The 27,645-nt window shown below is 37.2% G+C and overlaps 1 pseudogene; it reads right to left on the bottom strand.

The window, feature by feature from the left end:
* LOC146544400 (uncharacterized) overlaps positions 1–27,212 on the bottom strand; it is a 62,531-nt pseudogene extending 35,319 nt beyond the window's left edge.
* Positions 27,213–27,645: the final 433 nt, after the last annotated feature.

Below are 27,645 nucleotides of genomic sequence, written 5' to 3'. Positions count from 1 at the left end.
GATATTTTCAAGAAACTATTCAGGACCCCTCAGAATTTTAAGGAATTACTGTATGAAAAAAAATAGTATGAAAGTTTAGATGAGTGCTATCCTAAAAAAGAACATCTGCTAGAGTTAAGTAAATGACCTGTAAACTTAGCGAGATCTAAATATTATATATGTACTCATACACACATCCAAATTAGCTACCCATATATAAATTTTCAGTAAACTGAAAGAGAAGTCCCATGAAATTTACGGGTATTACAATTCTTGATTAAGACGAATTCTTGTAAATCACACACTATAAGAACACAGAATCAGGAACACAGAGAAATTAGCAGCAGAAAATACCTATAGCAGAATTTATTCCAGCCCATTTTCAGTCAGCGGGTAAAGATAAAATTTAAGTTCATTTTTTTCTTACGACTACATTGTTGTTGCTGGTATCTGGCTATCAGTAAAGCCATCATAAAGTTAGGTTCTGATAGTGCACACAAACACAAAAAAAAATCATGGCATACTAGTAATTTTTGTACTGGGTAGAAAACAGGTATTTGCAGTCTATAACTTATGAAAGTCACTTATTGTTTTTGTTGGACAATAATTCCATGATTTGGGCAAGTGTTTCACATTCTCACTCACATTGAAGGATTGGAGAAAAACAGAACGTTACTGAAGTGATGGCCAGGAGCACTGTCAGCTTTGTTCATCTGAGATGCTCTGGTCAAAAAAAATTTTTTTAACAGAAAGACATTTTCAACATGATTTCTGCATGAACTTTTCTTCAGCTGCAGAATTCAACCAGGAAACACAAGGAGCAAGCATCCAGACGATGCTCAGGAAGCTCCAACGTCTCCCATGCCTGGTTTTGCATGCTGTTAACTATCATCCTATGGGAGGTATAACCCAGCAGAAATAAAGATGATGACTTCATGAAGCTTCCTAAAGTTATAAATGATGACTGGATAGCCAGGTCACTGCATATAAAAAGCATGCATCGCTACATAAATTCATGCTGGCTATTGGCCTTTGCTTTAGCATTTTACAGAAGAGTTTCAGGAGTTTATTCTCTCAATGTACAAAATTGATACCCCACAACACAAGGCAAGCTGATGTACAAATGTCAGAGAAAACACCCAAACAACTAATATTGAAGAAAGCAAAGATTACCAGCTGCCACCAGCTTACCAACACCCATAATGCATGGGTGAACTCACTGTGCACTTGGAAGTTATAAACCTCTGAGTGACTGAATACTTCCACTGCACTTTTAAAAGTAGTTGCTGGGTGAAGCTGGAGGGAGGAAGGAAAAAGCACATGATAGTACCTCAGTTTTTTCCACACATGCTTTCACTGGAAAAAGGGTGAGAGGGCCAAGCCCTCAGACCTGCAAGACCACAGTCAGCTCCAGCACAGCTCCAAACCTGCGTGGTGTTTCAGAGTGCTACGCTTCCCTGGATTTTGTTGTTTGCAAACATGTTTGTACCTTTGCACTTTCTGGGAGGAGTCAGAATAAGCAAAAACAATACAAAAATGTGAGAAAGGTCAGCCTGTTGACAGCTCCAACATGATTTTAGACCAAAATCAGGGAGGGATAAACATTAGGGAAAGTACCTGAGTGTGCCAACGTTTCAGACCTTAACAGGCTTTTGTATTAGAATCTGCAAAACTAAAGAAACCAAAGGCTAAACCTATTATAAAAAGACTTGTAAATATGCATGCATCACTTCTATGGAGGGACTGTGATCTGTTGCCTTGTTTTCATGAGTCTCATTTCAGCAATAACTTGAAACAAAAACCCACAAGCTCAAAATCTTGGTCCCAAATGGCATTCCTCAACACATTATACCTTCAGGCATGTTTTGTTTTGTTTTTTCCTCAGGCCAGGATTACAAGTGGCATTTTAACCCTACCCTGTCTTACCTATTTACAACAGGGTGCATTTGTTTATAAGAGAACAAAGAAGAAACTTCCTATCTCTCTTTATTCACACTCTTGCTAGCAAACATACTTGATTACATCCCTCCATTTACCACTTCTAAAAGATTCTGAAGAACTAATTAAATGCTGCAGATCAGTCAGAAGTAAGGAAGGCGTTTCATTTGTGATGTACAATTTTAAATACCTGAAGTTTGATTTTGCAGGTCTCAACTTTCTCTCACACGTATTATTAGCCATCTCTGAATAAGCGTAAAACAAAGAAGATTTAACTCAAATGAAAATGAGTTAATTTCAGTGCCAATCGGTTAACTTCAGTGTGCAACAAAGAATTTAATTCCACGAGCCACAAATTACTTTTAGGAGGAAGTGAAAACTTTTCAAATTTCATGAAAAAGCTGAGCATTAAGTGAGCATGTCTGGGAACAAAGTTACTGCCTTCAAAAAACGTGGGAGTTTTATCTTCATCTCCTACATAATACTTGTTCAAGGAGTTCTTGAAGTAACACCTACGATATAGAAGTGTTGAGGGGTGAAGAAACCTCTGCTGAAACCCTGGCGTGCAGGAGAATGAACGAAAGGTATGTGGGGAGACAGAAAACTCATAGCCTTCCTACTCTTTCATGAACAGATTTTACTAACCTAAAAATGTCCGATTTAATTTGTGCCGTGCAAAAGCAGAACAAAACAAAAAGGACCCTGCTTCACAGAGGTGGGTTTGTGTATCTGTGCCCTGTGATGGCTCCCTCCCAAGTGTCCCTTGGAGTCGGTTCTGTTTGTTTATGTTTGCTGTTTGGTTTTTAGAAAGAGCGATAAAAGACATAATCAGAGCAGTGACATTAACCAGTGCCATTAACTGTGCTTTGTATACTGTCACTGGAGCTCTGACACTCAGTCTCACTAACTACATAGAAGAATTTAAGCTGGATCATTTAAATAATGATAAAGCTGTCAAGACTGTGATGTGATTTTCTTCTTGAGCAATTCACCTTCTATTACAGGTTTTATTATACTTTATAGTGGGCATCTGTAAATCTGTGGATCAGCTTAGTTCCCTAATTTACACTCATTGCACGTACTACATGGTTTTAACTGACTTACTTTAGAAGGATTCACAGTAGTTGCTAGGAAACCTTTCTGTGTTCTTTTCACTTCTTATATAGCATTAGCTTTTCAATTGATAAGGCTGTACCTTTAGGTACAGAGGGATTTAAGCAGAATCAAACAATGACAGTGGGACTGCAGCATAGATAAGCAGAAAAAGAAAAGGTGGGGGAGGCACAAATCCTTGTTCTTTGTACAGGTAATACAGAGGATTAGAGCGAAAGAAAGGACATAGCACATTTTCCATGAATATTTTTAGAAGATACTCTGCATCATATTAAGAAAAGCAGCAAAAACAAGACTTTTTACTACAGCTTAATGTTTTTAAATTTGTATATGACTGTAGCAGAGAAGCCATTTCATTATGCTTCTTCTGATACATGGCATGTCTTCCTGGTAATAATTTCTGATAGCAATATTGTAAAGTTTTTTTCTGTATGAAGTGAGGATATCCAGTAACTGCCATACAGCTTTGAGAAAGTAAATGTTTTTCCAAAAGTATCTCTTGCAAACACATTCCCACTAAGATCACAGAGTTGAAAGTCATACTTTTCCTGTTGAGACACAGTCTGATTGATGTCCTCAGGTTAGCAGACATATAACATACAAGAGCAACACAGAACCATGAGAGAGAGTGGGAGATAAAAGAAAACTTTTCCCTTATCTACTGTAAACTGCACTGTCTTACTGCTTCTTCTCATCTCTACTGACATAAAGGTCTCCTTTTTCCTGGGAAAGCAATATTTTCCCATGCAATTCAAGAATTCAAACGTGTACCTGATGCATAATAGCAATTTTACTAATTTCAGAAGATTTTCTATTATGTTATTTTCAAAGAATCCTGAATCTTTTCAAAAGATCTTATTTGAACAGGCAGACTGAGAACTGCCCACCAAAGCTCTGGCATCGCTAAACCTTCCTATTCTCCTTTTCCCCTTTTCTGAGGAAAACTTTGTGGTACACTCACAGCATTTCCACTCATTGTCTTGAACATGACAAACTGTCTTTTAATAGACCTTACAGTACTCCATCACCCACACACAGTTGTAAATGATTTTTTTTTTCCCTTCACAATGGAAAGGGCAAAGTGTCTTTTCTGTCTTTTCAGTCTGGGACAGCTACAGAACTGTAAATGTAGGTGGTCCTGTGGGTTTTTTTTCCAAAGTTTCTGAAAGCCAAATCCAACAAAAATCGTTTCCTCGCTTTTCTCTATACTGTCCTGTAGAGATTAGCAAGTCTCATAACACGTCAGGTTCACTTCAGAAAAGAATCAAGCCCATTTTTTCCAATAGTCTTATCCAAATCTCCTGGGTTAGCAAATCTGGGTTTGCATTAGCACTATCTTGGATAGAGTGAGATTTCTTAAACACCTACTTTCTACCAGTCAGTATGAAAAAAAGAGAGAAAAGTATTCCCAAGGATCTTGCTTTCAAACCAGTCAAACCAGAGAACATAAAAGTACGTAAGTGCAGTGAAATAAGAAGGCTATAGTAGCTTAATTCCTAATGTATCCTTGCAAAATAAATATTTTCATTAATAAGACAAAAACATGAGTAACAATGGAAAACACTATCAGGCTACAGTGAGTAGCTGTCTGTAGAGACAGACTGAGTTTAAAGTTCATGAAGTTTTAAGGCAAAGAGACCACAAAGAAATAGTGTGACCTGACCCCACTGTAGGTCATTAATTTTAACCAGTAAACTCTGTGCCAAATCTATGGCCAATCCCTTCTTTTAAACACCTAAAGTAAACATAATCTTGTTAAAGTTTTAAAACATCCTGAGATAAAAGAGAATCTGGTCATAAAGAATATCCCTTTCCATGAAAGACATCTGACAAATTCCAATTGCAAGTTGTCTGGTTTAATCTTGTAGCCTCTTATTTATTATTGCTTTTCCAATTCTTGTTAAAGAGTATTTAGTACTCAATATTGTCTGAGCATCAAAGCATTTATTTATATACTGAAACTACGTCATCCCTCAGTTTTGATACTTGAAACACATTGACTTGTTTAAGTCTTTCATTGAAAGGTATTTGATCCAATCTCTCTTTTTTTTTTTTTTTTTTAATAGGAACAATTTTCTACAGCATCTTTTAACTACCTTTACTATAGGAGCAGTAGCCTTATGTGCAAAATGGTAAAATCAGTCTCTCAGTGATGTATGCAAGGTCAAGTCCTGACCCCATTACCATGAAAAACCTCCACTCTTGCATCACAGTGTTGCTTAAGCATCTTTAGCCATTAGATCAGATGGAATTCATTCACATTTTCTTTAGAAGGAGACACATGAAATTATGAAGTAGCTTTCTTCCATGAAAATTTTCCTGAAGAATAGCAGTGTATGTCTCTAACTGGGAAGGACCGAGATTCTGTATGGAACAAGCTTATGTTATGTAAATCAATATGAGGACAATCCAGATTCCTTTCTATAGAACTGATTTTTTTATTAATTCTTCGATTCAAATGCAACAGTGCTAGAGTTAAAATATGAATGACAAGAGAAATCTAATTACGTTTTGTTTGCCTTTTGTTTAAATCATTGGTTTCATATTGATATATTTTTTAGAAATTATGTGCAGAAAAGAATAGTTCCATTCATTTTTTAAATCACCTTAGAGAAGAATATGACTATGAGACTACTCTCAGTTCTACCGCACTTAGCCCAGCGCTACACACCTAACGATGAAAACAATTTATAAGTTGTATCCTTATGTATGATGGCTGCTTTTATTTCCAGAGGGAACCAAAAAAGCCCTCATTCAACCAGTCACATTTCTATCTATTTCTGTCGATATAAACACATAATAGCACATTAACTCTGCATGAGATATATCTGAAGTGTCAAAAAGCGAGCAATCCTTCCATCATACCAACTACTTTCTAGCCGGGTTTATGAACTCCAGAGGGATCAGTTTCCTTCAAAATGCCTGTTCAGTATCCTAGAAGTACAAATTGTGTTTCCCGACTAAGATTAATTCACATTTTTTAAAATTACATATGACTTGTGAAGACCATATTCTTACGTACTGCAACTCTCTATTTTTCACATTTGTCAAATAATAAGAGATATTCTCATCCTTCAGAGAAAGGCCTCCCTAAAAATTAGAGATTGAAAGCACATAGAAACGGACTATTGGTATACAAAGGTAACACTGCAAAGGCAGTGTTCCTCATATGCCTCAGCTTCCTCCATTGCTTTCTCATGATTGCTGCTTCTCATTGCCCATTTATCAACTTCTAAGAATCACGTATTCAAGACACCTCCCAAGGACGATATTACTCCTGGCACTTGCTGCAGTTCCATATCAAGTGCAGTCACAGTCCTTCTTAAGTCTTAAGAGAAGCTGAGAGAATCAGACATGAATTGAAAAAATAAATAAATAAATAAATATCATTTTCTACTCTATACCGTAATTCCTGTTCATGATCAAACTGATCTTCAACTTGTGAGCTCTTTTTCTTAACAGTTCATTCAACACATCAGTATTCCCATTGTCAAACAATACTAATGACTTCATGAGCTTTTCTCTTACCTCAAACCACTGTTCCCTCATCCATTCTACTTCCACAATGTCTGTTTAACTACACCCTACTTGAAGGTTTTCCCACCCTGATTAAACTAATAAGTCTAAGAATGCTGCAAAACCATTTCTGTTCCTATACTATAAGAGGACTTCAAAATTACATCTAAATACTCTTCTTTGTCTTTTGTTCTCCTTTCAAAGAGCTCGCTAAGCTCCTTGGTAAGAGCTTCTTTCCAAACCACTTTAGAGCATCTCTGCAGGTACCAGTTCTGCAAGGGTTAGAAAGCAACACCCTTCGCAACAAGTCAGAATGTACCAAACAGCAGTGTTCATCATTCAAAGAAATTAGAAAACTTGTATGGCTTTTACAAAGCTGCAAATATGCAATTATAAGAGCGTTGCTTTGTCTTTCTTCTTTTGACTGATGAGCAAAATCAGTGTACTTGAGCAAATACCTCACTGTACTCAGTGAGGCAGCTTCTAAAATATGTGAGATTTTTGAGGGGAAGAAAATCTTGCAGAATGTTGATATATTTCCCCAGAAAGTATCATCATCACGAATCCTAGCCATTATAGCAGACTGCACTGACGTATATGGTAAGCATTTGAAAACCGATAATTAAACAATTTTGTTTTCCTATGCCAAATGTAAACTTGAGAAGGACACAGCTAACATGAGTAGTGATGTTTGTTTTGGATCGATATGCAGCAGATTGCCCAGTGCTGATTATTTTGAACAAATGCACAGCTCTACACCATGTAATAAAAATCTAGATGCCCTTTGTTACTCATGAAACTCATAAAGGTTAAACCTTTAGCCTGAAGGAAAAAAAATACCTCTTTCATCCAATGAAAATTAATAGAACTGAGCATTTTTTCCCCTTGCAAACAGCTGTAATTTTTCAGCTAAGAGGCACAGACATTTAAGAAGAATTGATGATGGAAAGTTTTTGTCACCAACATAAACACATTTTCAAAGTGGCTAGCAGTAGGCTCACACTGAGAATTGTGTGTCTGAGGCGATGCCAGTGGTACTTAGCACAGCTGCTCATGGCTGTGCGCCTAATTGAATGTTGTTTGTCTCAAGATTTTCCAGCAGACCATTTCAAGTAGCAGCACACAGCTGATGTGCCATATAACCCGCATTAACATCTCACCTGCAAAATACATAATTACATTCAAATCTGCTGATCAGATGCAAAATGCAAATACATGTCAGTGGTTGCATTTCAGAAGTAACCATGCCCATCCACAGCAAAGAAAATGATTAGATTGCTACCTAGAAATAGTTCTGAAACTTGTCTCTCCAAAACAGGGATAAGCATGTGCAGGAATTAAACTTCCATATGATCGTCGTTTGATGATGAAATAACTCTTTAAGGCTAAATAAATCTAATTCTATTTGTTCCCCATACCTTTGTTTTGCATTTATACTCTTATGTAAAGGTTTGCAAAACATATTTTTGTGATGCTAAAAAGGAAATCTTTTCATGAATTACTTCTGACATACAGAATGAGCTGTCAAATTGTGTGATTTATAAAAGTGTAGGCTTTTAATTTAATATCTCCTAACATAATTGCTACTCTTCTTTTTTTTTCAGTCTTTTTCTGGAGAATTTATTTGTTCTAGATTTATTTATTTGTTAGTAACTAGCATTTACTTCACAGTAAAGTTTATGTTTGTACAAAATTAATTTACATACATTTGAAAAAGCTGTATCCAAACTACTTCTTTTTTTCCACTGGGAAAGCAGTCAAGTATAGTTACTGCCTTATAACTCTTTCAAAAATATGCTCTTCTTATTGTTGTGTCTTTAGATGATAACTTGCAATAGCTGATCTGAGAGGTCTGCACAATCACCATGAATTTAGTGGCCTAAGCTTTGTTCCACCACAGAATATAAAAGCTAAAAAACCTCTAAAGAAAACCTAAACCTTGAATTCTTCTATTAATTTCCTCAGTTACTTAAAATAATCCACCAATGTAGCATCACCAATTATATTCATATTTAAAATGGTACACAAAACGTCTTGTTGTTTTGTCTTCAATCCTAGAAAGTACAATGAGATGTTCTATTAGTAAGTAGTCCTGTTAAATTCCTCAGATTGTAAAAACTGAAGTTATTTCAGTTATCTTGGTTATCTTCACAAAAATAACAAATTCTTACATTCAAAAATATTGTAATTCTTTCAGATATGCTACCCTCAAAAAGAAAGAAACAACTCTGAAAACTGATGTAATACTAACATGATACTTAGTGGATATAACCAATCTCTTCAAAGAGATTTTTGACAGAAAGAAAAGCTTTGTGAAGCAGACTTGCAATTAATGTGAGGACTTAAATCCATCCTTTTGTGTCTTCAGCCTTGGTGCGATCTGTGTTTAAGTGTCCCTGTGAGAGGAGGAATGAATGTAGAGTGAATGAAAGGCTGCGTTCAGTAAAATGGTAAGAATGAAGCTTGCATAGATAACCTTAAAGCTGATGCTTCCTAGTTTATGGGTTACATAATATACTTCTAATCTAGCTTTTCATGTAGATGTCTAAGCACAAAGTTCTCGCTAGAGAAAAAATTACAAACAGATTTTGCTACCTATGCAAATCTCACAATGAATCAGCTACAAATTTGAACCTTTTTCCTTCGGTTACTCTAAACCAGCTGCTGTCACTGGAATTACCTGCCGAGCAATACTTGCTGCTGGCAAGACCTCTCAGCAGCCTCTACTCTGTCACCCATCAGTATCAGTGTAATAAACTGACATTCCTGGCTTTGGAGTTGCAGCGCGTTCAGCAGGATACCGCTGAAGGCCAGCAAAGCAGTTCTGAGACTGATAAGATTTGGAGATAAAAGAGAGCTTGTTCCGCTGAATTTTGTCTTGCATACCTCTTACCAAAACCCGATAGTAACTTGGCCTCCCTACTGTGAATATGATGCTCATCGTTACTTTGATGTATGTACTTTAGTCTGCAGATGTGGACTTTTTCACTCTTTTTTTTTATTATTATTTTTACAATATTTATGAATCTCTTAGAGGTTCTCCCCATTTAAATCTCTTCCTTTATCAAACTAATCAGCGTTGTTTTAATCATTTTCCTGTCTCAGAGCATCCCCATCCTGATAGGTTTTTATGAGAGAAGAATAAAAGAAGGGCTGCTTCCCTTATGAGCTTGAAGTCATTCTCACTGAAATAGTTCAAGAAAGCTGCTAGTTTTAAAACAGGCTTTACAAACTATACTTCAGGAACTTGCACATGAAATCCTTCTGTTGCAACCACTGTAATTTTTATACCAAAACTTTCTTTGTTAAACCAATCAACAACACAATTTTAGTAAGCTTTCTTCTAGAGAGTGTCTCTCTTCTTAATGAAATAGTTGACATGTTTTACGGAGCACAGCTGTTTTACTCCATTTGTATATTTTTACTAAGTACTGTATCACAAAGAAAAACAGACTGAATCAAAGAATCTGTTTAAAGTAAGAGCCTTTTGTACATACACCAGATTTCAACAGAATTAAACTTCAGTGAGGCAGTATGATGAAACCTTAGAGAACAAATGTCATGGGGGTCACTGTAATAAGATGCAATTAGAAGGAATTTTTAAACTTCTAGAACTGAATTTTAAGAGGGATTGTGACCAAGAATTATGACTCAGACCTTTGAGAGAACACAGTGCTTCAACTCTCTATGAGCAAATTTCAAGTCTTGATATCATTCAAATTACGTTAAGAAAGAAAATAAACTACAAATTTTTTTAAATCTCATTTATTATTCTAAAGTCCCATCTCCGTCCTTTTTATTTTGAAAATGAAATATTCTAGATATTAAGCTGCAAAGTACTTCCTTTAAAAACTCATTTCAATGTATTAATAAGATAAGCTAATGATTATACTAGTGCAGGTGTTTGGAGCTGCCTAGATATCTCTATGGAGCATTGCTCTCTGCCATATCATCATATGCTGTCTTTTGTCTGGCTCATTTTGTTAGCAGAACATTTCAATAATGTACACAAAAAAAAAGTTTCCGTGTTTCACTTTATTTCATTCACTGCTGTTCTTATCCAAACCAGAATTACGGTTTTTATTTGAAGGTGTTACGTGGGAGGTGGTGAAGAGCCCAGTGAACCTGCTTGATTCCCTTTCTTCCCACTTGTGGTAACAGGTCATATTGGGGTTTAGCTACAAGAAGAATTTGATTGGCCTCACTTTAACAGAATAATTACAGTGCTGTAGCTATGCTGATATAACTCCCCCATGTGGATACTCTATTCCAATGATAAAAAAATGTTTTATTCTAGAATAATTACTCTGCTTTTTAATTCTATCTGAACAAAGTTTCTTTCCCTCCGAAGGGAAAAAGCACGCAGAAAGCATCAGAGTTTCATTTCTTTTTGAATTCTAGCCATCCCGGGGGATCTTGAGACTCTGGAGCAGCATTGACTTCGACTCACCAAGTCTGTTCTGTACTTCAGGCACGGTGAGCACGATCAGCCATCTCGTGTACTCAAGGAGCCCTCTCCACAGAGAAGGCAGCAATTGAAAATGGGATAACATGAGGTATCTTAACAGTATCAGGTGAAGCAGACAACATATCATTTCATATCAGCCTGAGCTGAAGAGATGAATATGCATTCTGTTAAATGTTTACACAGAAATCAAAACTTTCATAACATATTAGCTCTTTTGTGTTTTTTCTTTTTTTTTTCCTTATTTTGTTTTTCTGATGGACAACTAAAATTATACTTCTCTTTGGCAAAAATAGTAGGAAAAAGCTTAGGCAATACAATTATAAAACTAATTAAATTGAATCTTTCATTTAGAAACAGAAATAAGGTTATTAATTTCACAAAAGCTATTAACTTTTAAACATAAACACGTATGTCCCTTTTCAAAATGCATCTAGGAGGCTGTTCAGACACAGAAGATCTGTCTGTACACATTTCCCATTGTAGATAATTTTCTAGATTAGCCAACAAATTCCCAAGTTTTCTCTTTATGCTTCAAAGATTATGAATTAAAAACACCAAAGAAATATTAATGAGTGAGAAGAGATACGTATCATGTTTGTACTCCAGCCATTCTGTTTCCTCATGTGAAGCTCCTCAGTGATGCTAGTTAAAACACTCAGATTCTAGCTGATCCAGAAATAGAACAAAAGGTTTTGTATAACAGCGATGATAAAGGCTGAGCTGCCTGATCACAAGTAGCATCAAGAATACGATGCGCTCCAGCATAGAAAGAAACGTTCATTGTTAAAAGCAGAATCTCTACACGACTGTCTGAATGCAAACAGTTAAGTTCACAGCATCTGAACTTTCAAAATCAACACAGAACAATTTTTAGCTATAAAGCTATTTTGTAGCAGTTCATTTTTCTTAAGAGTGCAATTTTTAAAAAGTGCTTTGGTTACTGTCTTGCAGCTTTACACTTCAGTTAGTTAGGTTTTAAAGACCGTCTGAACTTCCCCTTGAAAGATATGAAAATACTGGATGACTTCTAAACAATAGACTTAAGGGCATACACTTAGCTTGTGTAAATCGGTATCACTCCATTTAAGTTAATGGAATGATGCCAAGACACCAACTTTCATCTGACATGGTCTGTTTTCTGCTTCTGAACTATTCTTCCATGGAGCTTGCAAACAAGTTTTAGAAGAGAACTTTCTGGGCACAAAATGATCTCCTCAAGCATGACTGATAGCAGAAAAAGTAACCATAGCAAACGAACCGAACATTTCCACAAAGATCAATAATTTGAAATACTGACCTAGATGCTTTCTGTTACCAGCACTTTTTAAACATTCCCCCCTGTGCCTCAACAGTTGAAATTCCACGAAGTTAAATCAGCTTCAGCTGACTGAAACACCTGCTCATCCAAAATACTTTAACTACAGGAAGGAATTCTTCAGTCTCATTTGAAGCAACAACAACAACAACAACAAAAAACACTAAACAGAAATCATGTCCAAATGATTCAAGGCTCTCCAGGAATACAGAATTACACCATATCGTGTCCTTGTGGTTCCATCCTGTTTTCCACTAGTTTCTGGACACAAACAAGCCTAGGCTAGAAGTACATTTGTCATGCTTCTGTTGAAAAACAGTCCAATATAGCCACACATTTTCTCTCACATAATGTGAAACTAATGAGAAATGGAAACTAAAATCATTGCACCATTAACAGTTATTGCTTCCCTTTGTTTTCTTATACACCTATATATGGATGCACATAATAGTGTGATACACTGAATCAAAAACTGTGATATGCATCATGTAAAACAGGTTTCTTCCAACTCTGGAAATTGTCAAAAATGGTTTTTTTATTTTGCAATCACAAACTTGTTTATATTTACATATTATGTAACACATTTTATACCAGCATTAAATATTTCTATAGAGTTTAAGATTATTGATGTTTTATATTTATGAATATGAGTATATAAAAGAAGAGAAAAACTAAATCCTGACTAAAAGATCCAGAAAGCAGATTTCCTACTTGCTAGACCCTAGCTGACAATACTTCATGATTAAGACGATTCTTGATTTGAAATGCCCAAGAAAAAAACACGGATGCAAAATATAGGCACAAGCACTTAATGTGTATTATGTGTTCTTTTGTAATGCAGCAGTATTATATACCATGTGTAAATAAGTGCTTAAATGTGAACAATTGTTCCCCAGTATACACACTTTCAGTCTTTCACTATTCAGACTCAGTTCCCAAATGTCAGGAACACCTCCAGTGCTGGAACTGGTCCTCAGAGCAACTAGCACACACCTAACTGAGGTCACACAAGCACCTTTCCTTAGGGGGAAAAAACAAAACAAAACAAAAACACCTTCATTTGCAAGTGATTCCCTGCTGTGAACATTGCTGTTGGTCTTTATCGTCGTATCACCATCTCTAAAACAGCAACAGAGAGGTGACCCTGTGTAGAAATGAATGACAGGGAAGAACAAAATGCTCATGCACACAAAGGGTATAACAAAAATAGGACATAAAAAGATCAAGAGGTCTTACCTGCAGTTAACTTTTAGTTATTGATAAGAAATATCTCAAGTTAACTTTACTGAAGTTGTATCAAGGGAGTGACATGTGTAATTATGCTGTGTGCATCCATAGCTTATACAATACATTTTACTAGAAATTTCCCTGCTTCTTCTTTAATTTTGTGTTAGCTCTTTATGGACTCCTGTACTAACTATTGTCAAGGGAACTGTTTGTATTTAGTTCCCTGTAGAACAGGGTGAGGATTACATTAAGACCTTAAGAATAGGAGAGATAACAAAGAAAAAAAGGAATAAAGGAGAGACATGGGGAAAAAAAAAAATTAACATCCTTACTCTTGTAGTTTTCAACCTTTTAAATCACTCAACTAAGGATGAACAGTAATTTAATGTCTCCTGAAACCAACAAGAAGTGAATTTTGGAAGGTACTTTACAGAACTAGAGCAGTAACTTTTTGGGCAAGACTTTATAGTCCATGGCAATTTTCTGAAATAGTTTCAAAACAATAAACAGAAGTTCAATAAGCAAAATATATTTCTGAGTTCTGGACTGTACCATAGCAGGAAATGTTACACTGGGTTCTGTGACACTTGAGAAGCACAACAATGGAGCTACTGTAAAATCTCATTATAAAGAGGCATGAAAATAGGGGTGTGCTGACTATTAGTGTATGAAGTGGAGAATTACTAGCTGAAACAGTAACTGCTATGTATAGATGTAGAACACTGTTAACAGTAGCAGAAATAACTCAGGGGAATCATACACATTTGCTGTTTCAAGCCATAATGGACTAACACCACATTGTCCCAGACCACTGATGGCAGCGTTACACAAGCACACTGCAAGCACTGGAGATTCTCCACCAAAATACCAGAAATCAAGTTCATGGCAGCAGCTAATGTTTAACCTCATATAGTGAAACGTACTACTTCTGCCCACGAGGTGGGCACAATCTTAAAACGCTTAAAAAAAAGCAAGTAATCACATTTTGCATAGAAGCTGATCAAGTGATCTTGTAAGCGATCTCATTTCCCCTGCAATGGGCAATAATGTATGCTAACTCTTACCATTCATGAAGAGCACTCAACCTGTATGGCCTTCTTGAAGGATCTACATGACAGATTTAGGAAACGGAGTGCCTTTGACTCTGCCCTCTGCTGCCAGTTCCCAGTTTCACAGTACAACTTCCATGGAAGTTAACTGTGAAAACTGTGGGAGAAAAAAACTCCTGACAGGGCAGGAATATGAGTCAGTGCCAGGAAGAGAAGGGTTTCCTGGATATTTTTGACCGAACACACAAAATTCAAGTTGGCATTAGACTCTCAGTGCTTGAGGTAGAAGATGAAAACCTGAGCAACCATTCCAGTCACAGAAATAGGAAAGGGAAGATGGAATCAGAAATAAAAAAGGAACACAATGGAGCAACAGCTTGTTCTGGAAAGAGAGGTGTCAAAACCAAGAAGGAAATTGTAAGCCGGAATGACAGGGAAGGTGATGAACACTGTTGATGGACGTGTAAGAGGAGATGTCACCAAAGAGTGAACCTTCGCACCTGAGAAGAGGCGGTAGATCTAAATCAGCATTGTGAATACTGCTAAAAGACCACAGACAGGCATGAGAGAGGTAAGACTCAGTTAAGACCAAAGGCAGGAAGGCGTTCAGCAGAGACCAAGGAAGTGTGGAAGAGAAGTAGAAAGAGTCAAAAGAAATTGGTGTAAAATTTTTGTCCCTGTATAGAACTTCAGTAAAGTGCTGAAAAGTAGAAGTTATATTCAGCTGTCCTGAATTGTTATATCCATTGTAGATAACTGTACTCAGTAAGCAATATAGTTTTGTCACGTACTGAAATATTGTGGAAAATTACTCTCAAGATAGCCAGGACACTGAAGTCCTATACAAAAATGAGTTTGATGCATGGTAATGTATTAACACCAAGAAAATATCTAGACAGCAGTCCAAGTGAATTAAGCTCTTATGGTTCTTAGCTGCTGCTCTGGGCAATGGGTCATAACTCCAAGCTTGACCCTGGGAAGTCTGAAGTCTATTAACATAGAATCATGTTATGGTAAACATAAGGCAAAAAAAAAAATCCAGATGCTGAATCTACACTCTATTTTGGTAATGTGACTTGAAATATAGAAGGCAATAATGGAATTTTAGTGGCATGGGATTTAGTGCTCATATCTCTCATTACAAATACAGGCCTTAAGGATAGAGAATTGCTCAGCTGTGGACTTAATGTTAGACTAACAAAAGAAGAGGAGGAGGAATCCCAGGAAACATGAATCACAGCAGGGGCTGAGGCCACAATGGGGGAAGAAGCAGTTCATGAAAATTGTTGTTCCTATATATGTACCTTTTAGATGAAAATAAATTCCTTCCTAACTTGCATTTTGCTCGCCTGCCATCTGTTTAGTTTTACTTCTTGCTTTGCTCTTTCATAACAGTGTTAAAAGAAAGAGTCCAGTGAACATAAACCATGATATGCAAGTCTGATGCCTAAATTTCAAAGACTAGATATGCAGAAGATAGATGTGGGTTATCTGGAAAAGTTTTGAAAGGAGTAAGATAAATAGATGCTGTATACTGGAACTGAGGTAGGGACATCAAAACCTATCTAAAAATTCATTAGGATTTTTTTTCTTACTATCACTGAAATGACTACTCCAGCATCTTGGACCATTTCTCTTATATATCCATTATGAAGTAGCTATGATGAAGAGTATCTAAATGCAGGTACTATGGTATCTGCCAAGTACAGTACTCCTAGGCAACTTAATTAGACTATATGATTTTGGGTGAATACTGGAGACAATCTCAAATTCTATGGAAGAAAAAAAAAAAAGAGCTTGCAATAATCCTATATATCTGTGCCTAGAAAAATTATTTATCAGATTTGTCTCAAATATTAATTCCTATACAAATGTTTTTAATAAAAATACAGATAACCAAAACACACTTGATATGCATATGGATGATTTCTCCTTCTGTGTTCTAAATTAAAGTTCTTCTAGGTTTAAGAGATATTAAAAAAAATTAATCCAAATACAAGAATCTGAAAATAAAATTGACTGCAGTAGACTGTTTTCATTTCAAATGAGAAAATCAGTGGCTAGTTAGAGCAAAATAGCAGCATAACATTTTTATTTAGTTTTTTAATTTAAATAATGTGATTTGCTAGTTCTAACACAGTCTAAGGAAAAGATATTTACAGTACTGGACTGAATTGACAGTATAAATAGATGCAAGTCCATGAAGTCATCTAAAAACAGGTCTTCCTGTAATATGCTATGAAACTAGTGCTTCATTTTAAGTGCATGGTGACTCCACATCAATACTTTGTGTGAAGATCACCATAAGCTCTTCAGTCACCAGATCTTCTCCCTTTTGGTGAGACAGAAAGATTTTTGACTACATTGTTCTTTTTTCTTTCAAGCTGGATTGAAGGACTGAGGCCTATCTCAGTAAATGAATAAAACAAATGACAAATTAAGATAGGTTAGCTGTGAGATTTACTTTCCCCCTTCTAAACTTCATGGTTCAGACAGCATGCCTGTGTTGCTAACTTCTGCTCTACCACCAGACAGTAAGGTGGGTGAAAGTGTGAAGCAACGAACACAATGAAATTACAATGAAGGTACAGAAATGTTCAGAATCCATTTGGTTAAGTGACTTTTGTGGATACACTGGCAATCACAGAATGGTTTGGGATGGAAGAGACCCTAAGACCATTTACTTCCAGCTCCCTGCCATGAGCAGGGCTGCCACCCACTAGATCAGCCTGCCGAAGTTCCCAACCAATCTGGTCTTGAACACTTTCAGAGAAGGGGCATCCACAGCTTCCCTGGGCAGCCTGTGCCAGTGCCTCACCACCCTCTGAGTAAAGAATTTCCTTAACAGCTACAAATCGCTAACTTCTAAAGCACAGAAAATCCTTTATATGCTGTAGACAGGCTTAAGGGAAAAGTGAAATTTATGTAAATTTACATAAATAAAATTTACCCTTTGTCTTTGCACAGATCTATTCATGTCTGTTACTCTGTTCATGTATGACTCATTCTTATGGACTGCAAAATATATACATAACTTATGTATATTGCTGTGACTCATATCACAGCAATAAAAATATTTTAAAATAATTATATTTTTCAAAGAGGCAGTAAATGTTACAGAGTATCTACAGCAGAGTTATAGGTGCTTTTGATATGCCTGCTTTGTGGGGCAGCAGAATGGCAACTCTCTGTGTGGCTGCAACAGCCCCAAGGAGTTACAGACACAGCCAGGACCAGAATGAGGTCAGGCTACTCCACATCCCTCTTCCCTCATATGGAAGCAGCAGGATAAACATATGGCACAACAGACATCAAGTCATACTGCTTGATCTAAACTTAGTCATCTACTTCTGCCACATGTGGAAAGTTCCACATGTAATAAATGTCAAGAACCCTTCTATTGCCCCAGTTTTTTTTAATTCTTCCATTTGTTCAAAAGCTGAAGCATGAAGGACATAGACTAAAGCCTTTGCACTCTGACACAAAAACACTCAAAGACTTGCACGTTTCTTCAGGCTGCAAAGAAATGAATTTACTTGCTACAGCATCACAGAGAATAGAACTATAATCAGATGTGAAATGCCCCTAGCTTTTTATGGACACCATTAATCACAAAGCCATAACAAGCAAATACTACACCCACATTTAGGCTCCTTTTCTCACTACACATTATGAACTACCCCTGAAGTCGTTCAGCCAGAAGGGACAGGAAGCATCCAAAGCCATGACCAGAGCAGTCAGCATTTCTGCAGTGTTCCCAGCACAGTCATAATGCCAGGACAACACTGGCACGCATGCTCAGGTTCCCTCATCACAAGCTGTGGTACTCATAAGCTGTATGGATCTCTAACAAGAAGGCAGCTGACAGATTATTCTCTAGGATTATTCTGCATGTAGAGATCATTCAAACACTTGCAAAGAGACTGAACTCTGAAGCAAATTATGCAAATGCTGTATGGATTGGGAAGAGAGATGGTGCAAGAATCTTTTCCAGCATTCAAGTACTGAACTTAGAAGGAATGTTTAAGCTTCAGCTAAGGACTGCTTATAGACAGCTGGGATCACATGCTCATTTATCATTATACTGGCAAGTGCTCCCTCTGCATTCCAAAGGAATGGTGGAGTTTCATCAGAAAATGTGCTGTGCCTTCTGCAGTGTCCTCTGGGGCAGCATGGCCCTTTTACTCAGAAAAATGCCTTAAAACCTTTTCGTGTTACGTACGCTTCACTGAGAGTGTTCCACAGTCATTCAGAAGGAAAGAAAAGAAAAAAGGATAATTAAAAGGACATTTGCATGCAACTTCAAAAAATATTCAGATATATACATACATCTTTAGAGTATTTTTATTAGAAGTATCATTAATAAAATCATCTACTGCTGTAACTCCACCCTAAGGTAAAATTGTCATTGACTTCAATGGAATATTTGCCTGAGTGAGGCCATAAGAATTGGATTCAGTACAATTAAAGCTATAAATTATTCCCTCATCAAAATAAAACTGTAAGAAAGCTGCTTCCACTACCACAACACTGTTACGATTACGAGCATGTGCTACTGGACTGCTATTATATCTGGGTAGGTGGTTGCATGGGAAATAGCACTCTACATTTCCTTCTACCAAAGCAGTTCTCTGCAGGTAATTTTAATGGGGTTGTTAATAACTTGGCAGCAGTCCCAGCCAGATGTAGCACATTTAAACATTGTCCTTATAGCTTTGTCAGAACTGTTGACATTGCGTGTCAGCAATGGAAAATTGCCACTGCACCAAACAACCATCTTCATTATATGGAATTACATTGTTAATCTACAGCCAAATGCAACTTGAGGCGGAAAGAGAGTTTAGATTGCACCCATCTGTATACTATCACTCCAGGTGGCAGGTCGTTCTTCAGGATTAGAGATTGAATCAGTCTTTCCATCATCAATAAGCTCTCCTCCACAACGAGTGCCTGTCAATCCAATATTTTACTTTCAGCGCCATGAGGACCACACAGCATGGTAATGAAATTTCTCTGTAAGTAGACCACGGGGATCTATACCAGAGAGATACATCTCTTTAAAAAGCTCAGAGAAATCAGACAGCATGCTGCACAATCTGGACAGTAACTTGGTTTCAAGTATCACCTTAACTGTATTATCTGTTTAGGGACAAGAACTACCAGCAAAAACAGCATTTTAACACCGAGTTCTTTTGGCTTTTTATTGTAATTATTGCTGGGTGATTATTTCCCATTTGGAAGGTTTTGATGATCTTATAAAAGAAAATCATTTCTGAAACAAAATAAGCTTGGTGCCATAAAGCTTTTGCATTTAACATTTTTCATCACATATTGAAAGCATGATCTTGGCTAAACAAACCCTTGTAAACAGTCCATGATAAAAAAACTCATCGAAGGATTGATATTATTTATTATTAGTATCTTTTCAAGATGCAACTTTGGCCTCTCCCACCAACAACTGGAATTTCTTCAAAGCACTCTTACCACCCACAATAGGCACTTTGTTACACTGAGAATTCTTCTGCATCCTTACACTACCCACCATGCTCTTCTCCTACGCAGTTATAATATGGCTTTAACCATCAAACCTTGTCACCATCAGCCAACTTTTCCAAATCAGCTAGAATGATTATTTCAATACTTTAAAAACAATTTGACTTCCTAAAGATAGGGTGTTTCACGTAGAAAAAACACACACATATATATATACACGTATATATATATATATGTGTGTGTGTGTGTGTATATACATATATATATGTACTATAAAAATGTATACAGATATACCTCATGCAGCTCATGTATTTAAATTACTAGAAACAAAGCCACTTTTGCAACAAAAACACAGTAAGTGCAAAATACTAATACTGTAGCAGGCATCTAGCTTTACAAACGTAGATGTATCGCATTCATTCCTACTTGGTTATATTATGGTTATTTAATTCATTTTATCCCCCCCACTTTGTTCATTTTAACTGAAAATTGATAGTTACAGCACATTTTTTCGAAGTGTACAGAAATAAGAATACATGCATTGTTCCATTCTTCACAAGATTGTTAATTTTGCCAGTTTTTACATTTCTTAAACACCTAGCAAGCTCAAGCTAACAATTACGATCATTTAACAGAAACAACTATGTGACACTGTCACAGAAACTGCTGAAAATAGGAAAGTAAATGAAATAAAAGACTTTTTAACTACGGAGCAATAGAAACAAAAGACAGTCTCTAAAAAAAGAATTTCTGGAGCAGAGGACTGCTAGCAATACATCCTAGAATATATCTTCTACCTCAGTAAAACATTTAGTTTTGGGTTATCACATCTGTGAACACAATAAATGTATTTGCAAATTCTTAGGAGAGAGATATTTGATTCTTATCAATCTATTACTGTTGTATTGTTGAGGAGTAAAAAAAGAAATAATCTGCCAGTCACCAGCTGAGATTTTTTTTTCCCTGTTGAATCTCCTCTCCATTACAATGGCAGTAGGTCTGACTGATGATGCTACTGCCTTTCCGAGTCCATGGGATATAACCCATTATCTATGGAGTGAAGGAAGTTAGAAATTCCTACTTGAGCTATTTGGTAGGACACAGAATTGAATATTATTAAACATCCTATCAATCCTATCCCTCTTAAGTCCATCCTACATTAAGAGAAATATAATGATCCACTCATTATATGGTATTGTGATCTTTTCATCAGAAATATCCAATTCAGTCAATTATCAGTACGGTCTTCAACTTTACCTGAAGTACTAAGTCCAAAATACAGAACTTATCTCATACTTTTATGACATTTTATCATTCTTAAAAAACAATGTCATATCCTTTTGTATATCTCATTAAGTTTTCTCAAAGGCAAATTAAACATATACGTGAAAGGAAAGTGCTCCATCTCAGAAAAGCAATTGTTTTTATGGCTAGAACTCGGAAACTCCTCAATATATTTTCAGCCCCAAGGCAGACCTTTTTTATGACCCTAGCCTTGTTTGATAACACTTACAGGAAGATAAAGCTACATCTACACTATAAAAAACATTCACTGACTTTACACCACCTGGAAGGGCAAGATTACATCTACATTTCCTTGGGGTTCAGCTCCATCAGTGCAGTCTTAATGTTCAAAGTGTATTGTGGTCCACAGTACGCTGTGCTTGACCTTAATCCTTCTGGCTCCATTTGCTACTTCAATAGCCACCCCTAAAGAGAAGGGTTTTGTTTTTCCTGTTCGAAATACACAAAATAATGACCTTATCGCAACCTTCCAGAAAAGTATTTTTGAACAGGATACCAACAGCCTGTATTATGTGCCTTAAGTACAGCTTGAGACAGACTAAGGTATTTCAGGGTGCAAAGTTTGCTGAGAGAGTGTGGGAGGATTGTGTAAACAAAGATCCCAAGGTCTTTCTTACATGTGAAAACAAGCTGTCCCTGTAGTGAGCTACTCACAAAAGCACATCCAGGTTTTATTTTAAAAGGAGTTTGCTGGTGTACTCCCACAGAACTACCATATACGACTGTGAATGACCAGGGAAGCACTGCAAGGGCTACTGACAGAGCTTAGTTACCGAATGGTATAGAAAAATCTCCAACACTTCCAATTTTTTGCCTTTACACTGAACATAGAATTGTAGAATGGGTTGGGTTGGAAGGGATCTTAAAGACTCTCTAATACCAATCTCCAGTCACGGGAAGGAAAAACTTCCAGTAGACCAGGTTGCTCAAAGCCCCATCCAGCCTAGCCTTGCATATTTCCAGGGAAGTCCCTTTTCCTCACTCTTCTTCGTGGTCTGTGGAAAGGCAACATTATGTTGCACTCTACCCATATCCTTTGGATGCATGCTAATTTAAATACCATTCTTTGTGCAAATTGGATGTTCTGTTGTAGTTGAAGAAACAGCAGAAGGAATTACATTTACAAAATATGAAATTGAAATAAGCAGGCCATGTGTCATATCTCCAGGGTTGTTGGCTCAGTGCTACAAGCAACTTTCAGAAGGATTAAACACCCAGCATTGAGTCTGGCCTCCCACTATGCCACCCTCAAGCTCAGTGTGAATTCTGTGTCTGAGTTCCAGGGGACTGCAGTTTGCCACCAAGCATTCTGAACCACTGTTATATTCCCTGTATTTTCAAGTTGCCTGGGAACCTGCTGAACTCCTAGTATCAATTAGAGAAAGTTTAAAGCTACTCTAATTCATATTCTGGCTGCTAGTTTCGGTATATGGCTCATAACACGTACAGAATAGCCAGATGATTGACCATTCTGGGCCTACTTGTAACCCCAGAACACCTCCAAAGCAGGGAGCATTTCCAAAGGCTGTTTTACTCTTACGACCTTTTTATATCGCCAAAGTGATGTAATTTGCATGAGTCCAATGGAAATTCAACTCATCCATATGCACATTAGAACTACAGAATGCAGAAATGCACCACACCATGGCCTGCGATGGATTCACCGCTCATTCTCTGACCTGATGAATGACTCTTTAATCATTAAAGAACATTACAGCAAAATTTTCTAACTATGTAACTGAGAAGCACACTTTACGATGGAAGATGTCCAGTGACAGTACTTCAATGAACATACCCGTTCAAGAGAAAAATAAAGGAATGGTGGATGATTTGTATATAAAAGAGAAAAACTAGAGAAATAATTTTAAAAGCATAAATATAGTCATGGTATGTGTAGAGGCGGAAAGAGGCATAATGAAAAAAATTGCCTTGCATGGTCAGTTATGATGTTGCTCATGTAATGGAGAAAAGAGCTGAGTCAATGAACAATTTTGTATCACTGCTACTGTGAAACAATTACAGTCCCCTTTACCCCGGCTGTACAATATGCTGACTGAACAGGAAAACATGCAGTACACACAGCGTAGCGATTTCTACCACCGTAGAAGTAAATGTCAGACTTGTTCCATGTATTCAGTGATTTTCTTAATGAAAACGTCAGCATAACACTGGCGTTTTCCTCCTTTCATTTAATTCTTGCTTGCTTTCATTCACCGGCTGACCTTCCCCTGTGCTTGGTAGCTTGCCCAAAGTGCTGTCACACCTTCCTTGCTGCTCTCTAATGACAGTCTTTTACTGCCAGATTCAAACAAGATACTTGGAGAGGAACTGCAGAGCTCTGCTCCCAGGACAGTAGTGATACAAATTTGAAAGTTTCACTATTTCATGCAATTTTTAATTTCTTCTCTGGAAATAATAATCAACAATCGTACACTTGAATAATTAATCTGTTCCAATACTAGCACACAGTAGCATCCTAGGACTCAAAAGAAGTAGTTACTAAAGAAACAGCTACTGCATCAGCACCATAGAAACACTGAAAACTAATAAGTGTTGAATGATTCAGACAGTTAATGGAGTACATTTTCTCAGTACAAAAATAGAGGGATGACATGTAATTAGAATGAGGGGAGTTTAGCAAGAGACAATGACAAATAGAACAAATAACTTGTATTTTATAAAATAGGAACAATTATATAAAATCAGGTCATGTCTATAGTACTATGTTGCAGAGAAAAGACTTAATAATACTGTTGACCAAGCAGTTACACAGAAAGATCAACACTTCATCTGTATATATATTATTTTGAGTATAAATACAAACAAATCACAATCCAAGTTGCTGAAACAGAAAGAAAAAAAAATCCTGAATGTGCACCACTTCCACTGCAGGCCTGAGAAAATCTGTCTGTTTTTGCTGTGTTCAATGAACGTGGGCCGACCACTGACCCCATGGCAGCATCAGTACGTGTAAAACAAGTTTCGCAGGGATTGAAGAGGGAAGTAGCATAAGGTAGAATATCCAATACCAGATGGTTCAAAAGAAGACTAAAATCCAAGTTCCTTCCAGAAGAATGACTTTAAGATTTTGCTAGATCTCTCCAGATCTCTACGTTCTCAAAGACTTTCCACCACAGAAGCTCTCGTTCCTACTTTCTTAGTCCCTGTGAATGAGCAAAGCAAATGCAGCTACACCTTTTCTATACCCTCCTCCTCCCATTGCTTAAATATTCCTCTGCTTAGCCTGTGGGTTAAGAAAGGAATGGGTTAAGTGCGAGACAAAATATTTCCTGACTAGTGGATTTTGAAAGGTTCAGCACAAGCCAAGCCCAGCTTGGTTACACAAGCTCAGCTGGCTTTGCTGATATTGTGCTAGGTCAACACACAGGTCTATCTCCAACAAGTACCACTTACTGCGTATAGAAATACAAGGAAGTCCTTTCAGCTGAATTCCTGTCTCAGTCATAAAGCAGTTGTAAAGTATGACTACCAGCAGTAGTTAACTCTCAAAGAAAGGTGACCTATTTGAGGAAAGTAATGATCAGTTATTTAAATCCCTTTTTACGCAGGGCAACAAAACATATACCCACAAAACAACTAGGTTATGGATTTGACAGGTTTTCTACTATGCCACAAGTCTCTCACTGTTCATCAGTTCTCTACCTGTAATACCTATAATCAGTTTTTCTTATGAAAATATGGATCAAAAGAAGTTGAAATGAGGCATGAAGCAAGATGTTGAACATAATAAGTAGGCTACAGTAATTAAAGCCTTAGCTAAATACTTGTTCACTTTTATCAGTTCACTGCATGCTGAGAAAAATAACCTACAAAAGAAAGATATTTCAAATGCCATAGGAGAATGCTCATAACCTGAAAAATGACAAAGCAATGGGATCAGATGCCTGCAGAAGTTGCTCCCTTGATGGACTCTCCACCATTACAGGAACTCATGCTCAGGCACGTCAGCACAGGATCAACATCTGGAGTTTTGAACAGCAACAACTTCTTTAACCAACTTTAGACATCCATGATTGAGATTTTTGGCCATGCACTCTATATAAAGGCATAATTGAATGACAAAGTTCCATCATAATAAATGACTGCTTGTAATGGTGAATGCTAGGGAGTAGATAGCTTATTTCCAGGAGCAAAATGTATAGTGCTCTCTCAAGGATAATCTGGTAATAGATCACAAGGATTGTCAATGCCACAAGAGACTAAACAGAACCTTGGGGTTTCAGTGAGAAGGTGAACATAACTAACCTACCATAATCTGTTGATGAAGGATTAGCAATTCTCTGCAAACTGATGTGCTCCATTATACAACCTTCTGTTGTCTCACTGAATCTAAATGACCTGGAGGACCTTTCGTAATAGGACACAAAGCCTCTGTTGGCTTTTGCTGGAGAGGACAACAGGTACTATTTGTAGGACAAAAAAATAAATCTACACAAGCATGCTCAGGCTAAGAAAATATTGTGTCTAAGAAAAAACGTGTCTTGAAGTTAATAATTACTGCACAAATACAAATTTGCTATATCCTACATAAGTGAATGTTCTCAAGCTCTGCAGTAAATTTATAATTTGAGAATATGACATGGCTGTAACTAGTTTTATCCTGTTATTTTGTTAGGTAGCATTTGTTTGAATGGGTAGAGGGCAGGCTAGGCTTCTATGGCAGCAAATTACACAGAACAGAAATTTTTCATATGAAATATTTCAGAAAAGAACAGAATGTTCCAAGTTGGAAGGGACCTCTTGTTACATTAGCAAAACTGAGGTCATGGTTGATGGATCTGGGTAAATAATACTGGTTATGCTAAATGAATTGTTCTTTCTGGAGTGGTTTGCAGTGTATGAGAAACATATTCGTAGAATGATATTCATAGAATGGCTTGGGTTGGAAGGGACCTCAAGGATCACCAAGTTCCAACCCATGCGCCGCAGGCAGGGCTGCTGACCACTAGATTAAGTACTAGGTCAGATCATCCAGGGCCACATCCAAACCGACCTTAAACACCTCCAGGGTCGGGGCATCCACAACATCTTCCAGCACCTCACCACTCACTCATTAAAAAACTTCCCCTTGAAATCTAATTTAAATCACCCTTCCTTTAGTTTAAAATCATTTCCCCTTGCCCAATCACTACCTGCTCATGTAAAAAGACTATTTCCCTCATGTTTATAAACTCTCTCCAAATATTGGAAGGCTGCAATGGGGTCTTCCCACAGCCTTCTCTTCTCCAGAACAATCCCAGTTCCCTCAATCTTTCTTCATAGGAGAGGTGCTCCAGCCCTTAGATCACCTTTATAGCCCTCCTCTGGAGTCTCTCGAAAGCTTCACGTAATTCCTGTGTTCAAGGCTGTAGACTTGGAAACACTAATCCAGTCGGGGCCTCATGAGGGCAGAGTAGAGAGGGACAATCACCTCCCTGTTCCTGCTGGCCATTCCTCTTCTGATGCAGCCCACAATAACACCAGTCTTCTGGGCTGCAAGTGCACGCTGCTGGCTTGTGTTAAGTTTTTCATCAACCAGAAACCATATGCCCTTTTCCAAAGGGTTACACACAAGGAGTTCTTTACTCAGTTTTTATGCATATCTGGGATTACTCCGACCCAACTGCAAAACCTTGCACTTTGCTGTATTGAACCTCGTTAGATTCACATGGGTCCACCTTTCAAGTTTATCAAGGTCCTTCTGGCTGGCATCCCTTCCTTCTGGTTTATTAACTACGCTGATCAGCTTGGGGTCATCAGCAAACACGCTGAGGATGCACTCAAACCCATCACGTACATCATCGATCATTGTCTTGAAGAGTACTGGGTCCAAAACAGACCCCTGGGGGACCCTTGTCAACTTAAGAGAACTTCAGGCAACTTCCTGAATGTTCCAAAATATTAAACGTATCAACAGTTCATAGAGATACAATATGATTTTAAACAAGAGAACAAGCAAAGAGAAAAAATCCCTACTAAATATAGAGAAAAGCTGAATTCTTTCCACAAAAGCTATACATATAGGAAGTTCTCAAAGGAAAAAAGCAGAGAGATTTGTAAATATATTATTTTCTCCCCTTTCCACAGAGTCTGGCAACATCATTCCATAATAAGCAATGGAGAAGCAGAAAGCCGAAATGGTAATAAAACAGTGAGTATCATCATATACTGCAATTTTTTTTTTCCTCATGGAAGAATTCAGTGACAGCCCTTTGCTGCATATGCACTTCCATATCAGACAC

This window comes from Meleagris gallopavo, chromosome 4 (assembly GCF_905368555.1).
Source record: "Meleagris gallopavo chromosome 4, MGAL_WU_HG_1.1, whole genome shotgun sequence".
Classification (NCBI taxonomy): Eukaryota; Metazoa; Chordata; class Aves; order Galliformes; family Phasianidae; genus Meleagris; species Meleagris gallopavo.
This window is presented reverse-complemented; position numbering and strand designations above follow the sequence as displayed.